At 48.8% G+C, this 12739-nt stretch overlaps 1 pseudogene across 1 annotated transcript; it reads right to left on the bottom strand.

The window, feature by feature from the left end:
- Window positions 1-1357: 1357 nt before the first annotated feature.
- Window positions 1358-8404, bottom strand: LOC146754569 (uncharacterized; annotated as a pseudogene). Its single transcript, XR_014939021.1, has 4 exons — window positions 8120-8404; window positions 6443-7837; window positions 4198-5745; window positions 1358-3431 (listed from the first exon to the last, which is right to left on the bottom strand). The product of XR_014939021.1 is annotated as an uncharacterized LOC146754569 (transcript).
- Window positions 8405-12739: the final 4335 nt, after the last annotated feature.

The raw sequence follows: 12739 nt of genomic DNA, 5'->3' as shown, positions 1-12739 counted from the left end.
CCGTCATAAAGAGTCTGTACCCCATTTGCTACAGTCCAGAGGTGGGAACCATCCCACCATGTCTCTGAGACAAGCAAGACCGTAGGCCTGCAAATGCACAATGATTTATAGCTCACTGAGTGAATGTTTGTGGTCCTCTCATTAGTGTAAAGAGTCTTCAGATAGCATCCCTTTCCAGAAGCATGATTAGATTTAGCCTGGCTTGGCCTCGCATCTACACCAAGGTGCCACACAAAAACGAGACCCATTGTGGGGCTCAGAGTTGTCCAGTAAGCACTGGCAGTACCAGGACATGGCTTTCCTGAAGGTCTTTGGCTGCATATTCCAGCTGGCTGGGGCTGTGCTGGAGACCCAAGAGTTCTGTTGTAATACAAGAAGAATTTTACAGAGCAGCAGCCATGGATCAAGATAAGGATTTCACAGAGCAGCAGCTGCGGAGCAGGATAAACAGCATGAGAACCAAGGACACCTCTAGGAAAAGAATGAATGGCTCGCGGATTTGAAGGTGGGTGTTAGGGTTGTTATTGCAGATGCTTTCCTCCTATTAGTGTGTGTGATTTCTGAACGCCCTTGTCTGTGTGCTATAACAGTACAGCACTTTGGGCAATAGATGGACGCAGCTATATTTCACCGTATTGGTGTGTGGCATTTTGTCCTAGAACGCTGACCTTTTGCCTTCAGGTTCACAAACAAGTGGGGGCCCGCAATGTCATGGGATTCCACTCTTGAACACCTGCGGGATCCCGAGAAACTAAGCCAGTATTTGAGTCAGGGATGGTGCAGCAGGTCTAAGGGGGTACTACTTATTTGGGGCTTGGCTTGTGCTTACAATGCTCTATAATAACACTATTCTGGAAAGAGAGAGTTTCCCAGCTGAGGTTCAAGCCAAAAAAGGGAAATCCCCAAGTCAATTCTGATCAGTCATGGGAGGCACCAGTAACAATATCAGTTGCCCCTATGGAAGGCAAGAAATGGAAATGGATGTCCTCACATCTAGAACGGAAAAAAGAAGCAGACGAGGAGGCAGAAGAAGATCCAGGTGACGGGTCTGGATCAGCACCAAGAAAGGCAAAAGGAAAAGTTAAGGGGCATGAAGAAGAGAGTGATGAGGAGGAAATCTCTATTACTGTTTGTTGACCCCTGAAGATGACTGAAATCCAAGGCACAAGAAAGAGTTTACATGGCACCAGAACGAATCTCTTGTTACCTGGTTGCTTCACTGTTGGGACAGCTGGACTGGTAGCTTGTTTCTAGATGGTAACAAATCTCATCAACTAGGAGGCATTTCTGTTACCTTTATCTTGTCAGTGTTCTCTGGAAGTTTGCAGCTTGACCAATTACTGAGATGACACCAATATGATGAGCAGTAAAATGGCGATTTATTCAAGCTAACACACATATATATACCCTATGCCCTTCGTGTACGCCCACTGGAAACGTATACATCATATATCTTGATGGCATGGGGATGGACCTATCTCGTCACAGCCCGAAAAGCGCACACTCGCCTAATACAACATTTCCCCCTCCCCATGCCAAGAAAGCCTTACCCCGTTACAACGCGAACGCTAGTCCTAATCTGAATTATATAAAGGTGTTAGCCCTTATCTAAACAAGTAATTTATAAAGGGAGATATGCAGATTGCAAAGCATGCAGAGATAAGCGATGCTATATCTAACAATATTAGTAGTTTCTAATTAATACGTTCAAGGCACCTTTGGTTATATTATAACATTCATCCTTCTGCTCAGAGTTTCGCATATAACCGCTGGAGCTCCATTTTCTCATTGAACACTCCTTCTATCATACCTTGTAAACAACCTTGTAGACATCTAAATATACATGGCACACATATAATTAATGCAAGAAATATAAGAAGCCCTATCACTAATGCCTTAAGTAGCTGTTTGAGCCATGTCTCAATACCTCCAAACAGACTTCCCAGCCAATCTCCAAAAGGATCATCCTGGATGCCAACCTTCTTGGTGTGTTCTTGTAACCACCCCAACTTCTTGTGCAACAACTCACTATGATCACTCAAGTTAAAACAACACATCCCTTCAAAGTCCTTACACCCATGACCTTGTGCCAGAAGTAAGAAATCAATTGCCTCTCTGTTTTGGAGCACAGCGTGTCTAATGCTCTCTACATCTATAAGCAAATCTGAGAGTAGCCGAGAGGTAACATTAGCCTGTTTAACAGTCCAACAGGCCAGTCTCTCGATTTCTTTTAAAGCGTGTGCAGCAGCCACCCCGGGAGCAGAGAAAGAAGCAAAGACTCTAGCAGTGGGTCCCCATAACCTTACGTCGTCCCCGCAGTCAGGCTCCAGAGCATGCATATCCCTTTTGGCTCGCGAATGATTAAATGCCTTATAGATCTCAAAGATACTTGGGGATAAGATGGTCAATTTCCCCAGATAGCAAGGACCTCCTACTGGGTTCTTAGGAATCCCTTGCCAAGCACGATCCCCACAAATAAGAAATATTCCTGGTGGTAAGGCTTTTGCAGTATCATTGTTCCAAAGTTCTCCCATGAACGAAAATGATCCTTTGGGGATAGGGAAAACACAACAACCTGTGTTGAATGCCATATCTTCACAGTCGACCTTTCGGACAGACCCATCCGTCCTGCTAATATTAACAATCTCACCTATTGAGACGTTTATAGGACAATCTCCAGAACTATAAGGCACCGATCCGTTAGGGTAAAACCCACAATATCCTCCATCAATATCAAAGGTCTCATCATCACGGGGATACACAAGGGTATACGGGACAGTTTGATTAGTTTTCGGGTCCCAGTAGGGGCCCTCTGGACCAAGAAGTTGCTGCCTAGTCAGAGACAACCTTTTCATTGAGCCAAAGATCATGCACCCAGGGGACAACCATTGTGAGCTATTCTTGTCCCAAGTATCATTTTGTACCATTTGCGAGCCAAGTAAATCCAGCTGCTGGGGCTCCTCGGGAAGAGTGATGTTTAACCTACAAATAGTACAAGCCATTTTCCTTCCGAGATAGTATACGGAATCATTTCCCAGCCACCTCCAAGTTCTTTCTAGTCCATTGCAGAACCGCAAACAGCCACTCTTTTTCCCAAGGTAACCCTTAAACGCAGAGTCATCCCATTCTGGGACCCCTATAAGGCATGTTTGAAAGGGTGACGTAGCTGACTGTAATGCAAGACAAAAGTCTGTTCTTCCTGTCTGATTAGCCCATGTAACCCATAAGTTCCCCGGTTGTTGAATCAAATGAATGCCCCCCAACGGCGACCAACACAGACACAAAAGGCACAACAGCATTAGCATGGTAGTTCTCGTTGGCAGCAAGGGTTGTTTCTCCGAGTTCTCAGGTTTCTTTTTCTTCGGTATCCACGAGAAAGTCCTTCTGAGCTCCTTTGGTTCGGGATTCATTGGGCGTCCGATCAGCAGGTCCTATAAGAGGATACTCAGCTCTTGTTAACTCCCTGATGATTTCTTTTTTGCCACCAATCTCTGGCTTAATTTTTCTTGATGGCACCCAACGTATAACTCCCGTATCCTTGCGTTTTATTGCTGCGTATCCCCTTCCCCAGACCAATATGGACCATCCCGACTCCCAGGACCCATTGTCCAACTTAACCTTTACTGGTGGGCCTTCCTTGATAATTTTCGGCTGCCAATGTCTCTGTATGGGGGTCCTTGAATTTTCCCCTCGCTCAAAATGATTTAATGCATATAGCGCACGGGCCAAAATTTCACCTTGCTGTGATACCGGGATTTTTCCTGAATACCCTTCCCCCTCCCCAAGCACACGAATCTTTTCCTTGAGGAGACGATTGGCCCTTTCTACGATGGCCTGACCCTGTGAGTTTCCCGGAATTCCCATAGTATGTGTGATGTTCCATCGGGCTAGCCACTCTTTGGACGAGCGTGAAACAAAACAAGGACCATTGTCTGTCTTTATGTGGCGCGGCATTCCCAAAACTGCTATGGCCGTGGCCCAGTGGTGTTGCGCTGCTGTAGAATTGGTACGGCCATGTTGGGTAGCCACAATGACAGTAGAAGATGTGTCAATCGTTACAGCGAGCCACTGCCTTGGGGCCATTCACGGTTCCATTGTGAAGTCTGTCTTCCAGACATCCAATGGGGCAAGACCACGAGGATTAACCCCTGCCCCCAATGCTGGCGCTGAATTACAGTGCAGACAGGTTTGAACGACCTCCCTCGCAACAGTAACTGGAATGGAGCAGGCCCGAGCCAACGCCTTAGCCCCTATGTGCAATGCAGAATGAAGGTCACGAGCCTCCTGCAGGGTATATATCTGACCCCCGGCCATTCGATCTGCGACTTCATTTCCGGCTGTAAAACATCCTGGGACATCATAATGGCTACGGACATGGAGGACAGCCACTGGTGCAGTCCTGGCTACTAGAGCGTCCTCTAGCAGGGCTGCAGCCATTGTGTTAGGCTGCCCTTCTTTTCCCATCCGCAAGAGCATCCTAGCTACGAACGCAGAATCAGTAACAATGTTGCAGGGAGTCTGGGGCCAGAGGCATAGCGCCACTGCCACTGCCCTGGCTTCAAGCATTTGGACGCTTGCCATACTATCGGATATCAACTTTGATTCCCATTCACCAGCAGGACCCCGCCAAACAGCCACCCCCTGGCCTGTCGCAGACGAGGCATCAGTGAAAACCGTGGGACCATCCACGGGGATGTCCAATACCCTAATTCGCAATGATATTTGGAGAGGTCTTGCCAGATCGAAAATTGGCAGTGAGTCTGAATAGCTAAACTTGCCACTGAAGTCATACACAGCCAACGAGACCTCATCTGGCAGAGGCTGAACATTCCGAAAGGTCCCTGGCAAGTATATGACGTCCAGGTCCTTCCTGAAGGCTCTCACCGCTGTGAGGCGAGCCTTTCGGAGCAAAGATGATAACTGCTCCAACCACGGAGTGAACGCTCTTACCGGCTGGGCGGAAAACAACCAGCATAACAGACGAGGGCGAGAGCTAAGGGTATGCCCTACCACCGCAGCTGATCCCTGCTGGCATCTTGTTACTGCACCCTCAAGTGGCCGCTCTGAATCCCACCTCGCAAGCGCATTGGTGGAGCATGCAGATAGTATCTCTCGCCAGGCCAACTCCATCTCTGGAGTCCACTGCCTCTCCTCTTGTGGGTTCGACCCCTTCAACTGGTCATAAAAAGGTTTCATAAGACGTGGAGGGATACCGACAGCATTTCTCACCCATTGCATCGCCCCCACTAGTTTTTGCACGTCCCACAAGGTTGTAATGTGAGGCTTTACTTCCAACCCCTCCGGGATCACCGTTGCAGACCCAAACTTATAACCCAGAAACTCAATTCCCGGTTCTCTCTGGATTTTTTCTTGAGAGATAACAAACCCGACAGTTGTAAGCGCGCAGACCACTTGATCCTCCAGAGTCTGCAACCGAGAGTCACATGGTGCAGCAAGCAGCAAATCATCCATATAGTGGGCAATTTGGCAGTCCGGCAATGATCGTCTCACCGGCTCTACAATTTTTCCCACTACAATCTGACAAATCGTAGGTGAACAGACCATACCCTGAGGGAGAATTTTCCACTGGTATCTCTGGGCGGGCCCCTTATTATTCACAACTGGGACCGTAAACGCGAAAGCTTCCCTATCATGTTCAGCCAACGGGATAGAAAAGAAGCAATCTTTGAGGTCAATGACCATCAAAGGCCACCCCTCTGGAATAGCTGATAGTAAAGGTCCCCCCTGCTGGACAGGACCAAAGGGAACAAGTTGTACATTGACTGCTCGGAGATCATGTAGTAACCGAAATGACCCCTAGGACTTTCTGATCACAAAAACAGGTGTATTCCAATTACTGAGAGATGGTTCTACATGGCCTGCCTTAAGTTCTCATGAGACAAGCTGTATAAGCGCTGTTAATTTATCAGCAGGAAGGGGCCACTGATCCACCCAAACGGGAGAAGCATCCCGTTTCCAACGTAGCGGAATCGCATGTTGCAGCGCTAAATGGTGGACAGTGGCCCTTTCTATAAATTTGTCAACTGCACCCCCAACTGAAGGAGAACATCTCTACCCAGAATGGAACCACTAATTGGGGCTATAGTGGGGGTTGTAAAGACAGTCCTCTCGATGGAGCCATCCCTCCCTATAAGCGAGAGCTTTACCCCTGCATCAGCCATACAGGTGGACACCTCACCCCCCACCCCCGTGAGAACTCTCCACGTAAAGGTCTTCGGCCACTCCTGTGGCCAATCGTCTGTCGCAATGACAGTAATATCCGCACCGGAGTCCAATAAAGCCATAAAAAACACCATTCTAGGTCCCGATACTGGGGTCTCAGGATCAAATGTCATCATGACCTTAACCAATGGGCACTTGCCTAGGTCCATAGCTAATGCCACGGTGGGAGTTGTGCTCGTAGTCTGGTTTAAGGAAGTGGGAAGGAGCCCCGGGCCATTGGCGCCCTCCCGTTCCCATTTCCCTGCATCGTGATTTTAAGTTTTCGGCACTGACACGCGGCATGTCCAGCCCCACCACACCACTGACACTTCTTGTCCGGTCCCTGCGATTCCTTCTGATTAAACCTCTTAGGGCATTGGGCTTAAAGGTGACCAAGCTGTCCACACTTAAAGCACGGGCCCTTATCCTTATTTTCCCCAACTCGAGAGGCTGCCATTACTGCAGCAGCCATCCCCTGCATGGCAGTTACAAAGCCCTCATTAGTCAATGGTGCATTTTTCTGATGATCTAGCACATACTTGATGATCTCTCCTGGAGTGTTCAAAGTCCCAGGTGCCGCCCTTATAATCTGTTGAATGTCTGGCAGCGATTTTTGTTTAAGACAATCTATCACGACTAAAGATTGGACCCCCTTTGGGAGGTCAGACCCCTCCACCGCACGGATCAAGCGATTCGCAAAATCAGAGAATGGCTCGGAGGGCTCCTGTTTGATGTCTGTCCATGGGAGCACAGGCTCTGCAACCTTAGCCACCATCCGCAGAGCCTGAAGGGCTGCGGTCGTGAGCGCTGCCAACTCCCCTGCTCTAAGCGCATTCGCCTGGCCCTCCGGGGACCCCACCATGCCATCTGCTAACCCCTGAAGACGCGCAAGAATCGTCTTGTCTTTTCGACCCTGGCCATTAGCCGGATGGTTATTATCGCGGGTCGCAGTGGCTACCACAACCTGAAGCAGCCTATTCCACTCGTCGTACCATAAGGTATATTGCACAGGCTCAAGGATGACACGCATAAGGCTGACCACATCATAAGGCAGAAGACTAGAGGCCATGAGAGCCTCAACTGCCGACATAGTCACTGGAGAACGCAAGCCTTTCTTTTTGACCAAATCCGCAAGGCGAGTGACCGCCTTAGAGTTTAAAGGGGTCCAAGCTCTACACTCTGTATTCACTGTTACTGGAAAGGCAAACGTATCCGTCACATCGGCTGCTCTGAGATCCTCCCTCACCCGAGCCCAGTCAGTGAGTGTGGGCGGGCTCCACGGGCCAGATGCCACAGGACCACACCCCTCCTGGGCGTGTCCCGGGGCCGTCTGCATCGAAGTGCTACGCCCACATCCAGTGCCCTGCTGGGCAGAGTGATCCACCCCTTCAGGGGAGTGGCTAGAACAACAGGCAGGACCAGACAGTAAACGAAGTACCACCCCCTCCCTCCCCTTGCTGGGCGGAGTGATCCGCCCCTTCAGGGGAGTGGCTAGAGCAACAGGCAGAACCTGGCAGTGAGACAGTACCATCCTCCCCCACTGCCCTCTTATCAGTTGTGCAGAGAGCAACAGTACATTCCACCGAGGGTCCCCCTCCCCCTTCATCCATAAATGATTTTAATGAAGGATATAGTCTCCGTGCTGGATAGGGAGGTGGGGGCGGGGTGTACTCTGGAGCTGAGTGGTCTTGTTCAACTTCCTCCTTCTTTGTTCTTGAAGGTGTTACATCAGTTGGAGCCGAGGGGGTCGGCGCCATCTTCTCCTCCTTTGGATCTGTAGGAGAGATGAGACCCCCCCGGTTCCCCTCGCCCCCAACCCCAACAGTTCCCTAGCCCGATCCCCCACAATCTTCTCTTCCCTTGCCACCTTAAGTGCCTCCAAGACTAATCCCCAGACCTTGAACTCTGTAACTTTTCGGGTGGCCAGCACCCTTTGTGAAAGCGCCATTGTGAGCGCATACCAGTTATTGGGATCATATAAATCAGAGGGGGATGTTAACATCCCCTCCTTCTCCAGCAGCGAAAGAACTGCAGCAATCTCCTTCTTAGAAGGAACATCCTTCCCACAGTGAGTTTTACATGCATGCAGAATCACCTTAATAACGGCTTCCATGTCGCCTCTGGCCAAACGTATCCCACCTGGCCCCAACCTGGCGCTTCCCCAACCGTACCGAGGGGGTTCCGAGCTCTCCCTACCGCCTGACGAAGAGTTATGGCCAATCCTCTCGTCCCAGTCTTTCACCACTCCGCGAGTAAATAATTACCGCTCCACAGTGAGAACCTTCGCCGTTAGAATTATAGCTGCTCCACTTCCAATCACGTCCGGGGTCACCATTTGTTACCTTTATCTTGTCAGTGTTCTCTGGAAGTTTGCAGCTTGACCAATTACTGAGATGACACCAATATGATGAGCAGTAAAATGGCGATTTATTCAAGCTAACACACATATATATACCCTATGCCCTTCGTGTACGCCCACTGGAAATGTATACATCATATATCTTCATGGCATGGGGATGGACCTATCTCGTCACAGCCCGAAAAGCGCACACTCGCCTAATACAACACATTTCCAGAGACCCAACTATTGACAGAGGGATGAACAGATGTATGGATGGTGCTGCCACCATCTGGGAGCAAATGTTAGTGGCTGTGTGTGAAAAGCTTCCCTTCAAAGACATTCTGATGCCTCTGATGAAAAAGTGGGATACAATTGAAAAAGGCATCCAGTACTTGAGGGAAATAGCTGTGGTGGAAATGTATAATCCTAATTTTGATCCTAGCTACCTTTGCCAAGAACATGATCCTGAGAAAGTGAGGACGGCATATGGCAGATACTCACCAAAACAGCACCAGAAAGGTATGCCGTTACTTTAGCAGCAACGTTTCAAAGGTACGAGGAACAAGATGGAAGACCCCTAGTTTTCAAATTGGTTCTTACAGTGCAAAACTTTGAACAGCAGTTACCTCCAACCCACGTCTCCATTTCACCCATCTCAGAAGTAACGAACAGACTGTATGAAGTGGAAGAGCGAGTGTCTCAGTTCATTAATTGTTGGAGGAACCACTGCATACAGAAGTGCCACTGTCAGATCCAGAAGTAGGGAGGAAATGGACGGGGGATTCTGTACAGAATGTACAGCATATGGCTAAACACAAACATAACGTGGTAGTTGAACAGCTGGCCAATATGTCAGGCCCAAAGGATTATAGTCAGTGGGTTCCATCAGGCTGTTAGATGGTCACTATCAGCTTTACACAGGGCTCCATTTTAGGGCCACTTCTCTTTCATGTTTTTGTGGATGTCTTGCACGCAGTAATAGAAGATGTTCTGAGCAAGTTTGCTGATGAGACCAGATGAGGAGGTGCTGTTGCCTCCACTGAGGGTGGAGAGGACTTGCAGAGAGATGTGGACAAGGCAGGGAAGTGGGTACCAGTTGGTACTAAGCACCAAGTGCATAAAGCATAGCAACAACAAGTGACTGCTTGTGCACCTGGCTAGGGGCAACCCTGGTGTCTATATTAACTCGGTCGCAGGCTAGACTGACGTCTTTCGAGTTCTGGCATTCAGGGGAGTGTGTGGGAGCCTTCACCGTTTCGTCCAAATTTCACAGTAGGCCTCTCGGTTACGGGACGCATTCTCTCTCCTATTTTGCTTGCTTCGTTAGCTCAGTTTTCAATTATATTGTATTATATTGTGTTATTCTGTATTTCAATATAGTATTTAGTAAATATGTGTGCCTCCTTAGATCGTTGCCGCTGTTTTCTTTTCCTGATTAACTTCTTTCCTATCGGTCTAGGGCCCCGGCGGGGCCAACGGCCCCCTGTCACGGACGCAGGTGGATTTTTCGTACAAACCATGACAGATTTTGGTGGAGAATGCGGGCAAATTGAGTTGCTGTTTTTCTGTGTTTTCTTCTGTTGTTCTTTTAGCTTTTAACAGAGCTACAAGTTTTTTTCCTGTTAAGGAGCTATCTTAGGTTTGCGATTCTGCACCTGCGAGCTTGACCTTGAAAGTACAGGCGGACTGCCAATACCCCGGTTTATTTTATAAAAACTGCTGAGCTTTGCTTTTTTACTTTTTTTTTCCTTTCCCTCTCTATTGAAGAAAAAAAAAAAAAAAATAAATAAAAAAATGTTTCCTCTAGTAAATTTGTTCTACCAGGGACTGCATGTCATTAGTTCCTCTTTTATGATGCTCCAAATATATTGGAGCATGTTTAAGCTAGCCACTTTTCCTATGGAGCTTTAGGAATGTATAATGATTTGAAAGCATGGTTAGCAACGCTTACTTGGTATCTGCATGCAGCTCCAGAGGGAGCAACTAATGCAACTAATAGTTCAGGAATGGTGGTTTTTGAGCGTGCTCCTCCTTTTTTCTTTGCATCCTTTAAGCAGTCTTCAAATGACCAGTTGTCCCAGTGGACCACACTGTCATTTGTGTCAATCTCCCTGAACTTAATGTTGACTTTTTTACTTATTGGTTCTTGGGTTTATTACATTTGTTACATCAGGAGGAAGTCTTCCCTAGAACCAGAGAATACTGAGTGGCAGGGAGTGTGGAGAGACTTTGGAGAGACTTTTAGAAGACAGACATCTTTAGTGTCATGGAGCTTTACTCCTGAACACTTAAAGAATCCTGAGAGTTTGACCGCATATTTGAGACAGGAATGTTGTGGCTCAGGCAGATCTAGGGAGGCACAAGTGACTTGGGGCCTAGCTAATGCTTATCGGGCCTTATTCAATACCATTCCTGAGAGGGATGATTTTGAGGTTGAGAGAGAGAGTCTCAGGGCTGAGAATGAGAGTATGCAATCCAAACTCGACACTGTCCAGTCCGAGCATAAAGCCCTCCGGTCTGAGCACAACGCTCTCCGGTCAGAGCACAGTGCCCTTCGGTCTGAGTGTAACATCCTCCGGTCAGAGCACAACGCCCTCCGGTCCGGGTACAACACTCTCCAGTCCAAGTATGATGCCCTCCAGTCTGAGCGCGGCACCCTCCAGCCCAAGCACGATGCCTTCCAACCCAAGTGTGACACCCTCCGGTCCGAGCACAACACTCTCCAGTCCGAGCACAACATGCTGCGGTCCGAGCACAACACTCTCCAGACTGAGCACAATGCCCTCCAGACCGAGAACAACACTCTCCAGACTGAGCATAACGCCCTCCGGTCCAAGCATAACGCCCTCCGGTCCAGGTACGACACTCTCCAGTCCAAGTACGCCGCCCTCCAGATTGAGTTTGGTGCTGTCCAGATCGAGTGGAACACTCTCCGAAACCAGCTATGTGCCCTCCGGGGTGAACTGAATGTATTTAACCAACTACCAGGGGCACATGTAGTCCAATTTGACCAGCCACTGGGGGCACATGTAGTCCAATTTGACCAGCCACCGGGGGCGCATGTAGTCCAATTGGACCAACCATCGGGGACACCAGATACAATGTTGGTTGCCCCTGTAAGAGGGCGAAAGACAAAACGAGTTTCAACTCAGTTAGAGAAAATGCAGAAGGAGTTAGAAGAGCGGAGAAAGTTAGGAGAGCAGGGGAACTCAGGAGAGCAGGAAGACTCAGGAGAACAGAGGGAGTCAGAAGACCAGAGGAAGTTGGAGGAGCAGAGGATGTTAGAGGAGCATAAGAGGATGTTAGAGGAGCAGAAGTAGTTAGAGGAGCAGAGGAAGTTTGGAAAGAGGAAAAAACAGGAGGGTTACCTGAAAGAAATAATACAAGAGTCAGAGTCAAAAGAAGAAGAGGAACCAAAAGTTAGATTTTCTTTACGAGAATTTCTCGAGTCCAAACTTCTAGATGGACGTCGCCACATCCCAGCAGATGTGATTGACAAAATCACTGCTATGACTCCGCCCACTGACAAGACAGAGGGACCTGATGGGGTGCATCCGCGGGTGCTGAGAGAGCTGGCGGAAGTCATTGCTGAGCCTCTCTCTGTAATCTTTCAGAGGTCTTGGAGAACTGGGGAGGTGCCTGAAGACTGGAGGACGGCCAATGTCACTCCAGTCTTCAAAAAGGGCAAGAAGGAAGACCCGGGTAACTATAGGCCAGTCAGCCTCACCTCTGTCCCAGGGAAGGTGATGGAACAGCTTGTGCTGGATGCCATCTCCAGACAACTGGGTGATAAGGAGGCTATCATGAGTACTCAGCATGGGTTCACCAAGGGTAGGTCGTGCTCGACCAACCTGGTGGCCTTTTATGAAGATGTCACTAGCTGGGTGGACAGGGGGAGGGCGGTAGATGTAGTCTACCTTGATTTCAGTAAGGCTTTTGATACTGTCCCCTATGACATCCTTATAACAAAGCTGAGGAAGTATGGGATAGATGAGTGGACGGTGAAGTGGGTTGAGAATTGGCTGACTGGCAGAGTGCAGAGGGTTGTCATTGGCGGTGCGGTGTCTGGCTGGAGGCCTTTAACTAGCAGCATCCCCCAGGGGTCTGTACTGGGTCTGGTCTTGTTCAGCATCTTCATCAACGACCTTGATGAGGGGATAGTGACCACCCTCAGCA

The sequence above is a fragment of the Coturnix japonica genome, chromosome W (assembly GCF_054131305.1).
Source record: "Coturnix japonica strain WE chromosome W, WE-NBRP24, whole genome shotgun sequence".
NCBI classification, from domain to species: Eukaryota; Metazoa; Chordata; class Aves; order Galliformes; family Phasianidae; genus Coturnix; species Coturnix japonica.
Note: the sequence above shows the minus strand (reverse complement) of the source record. Positions and strands in the feature narration are given on the sequence as shown.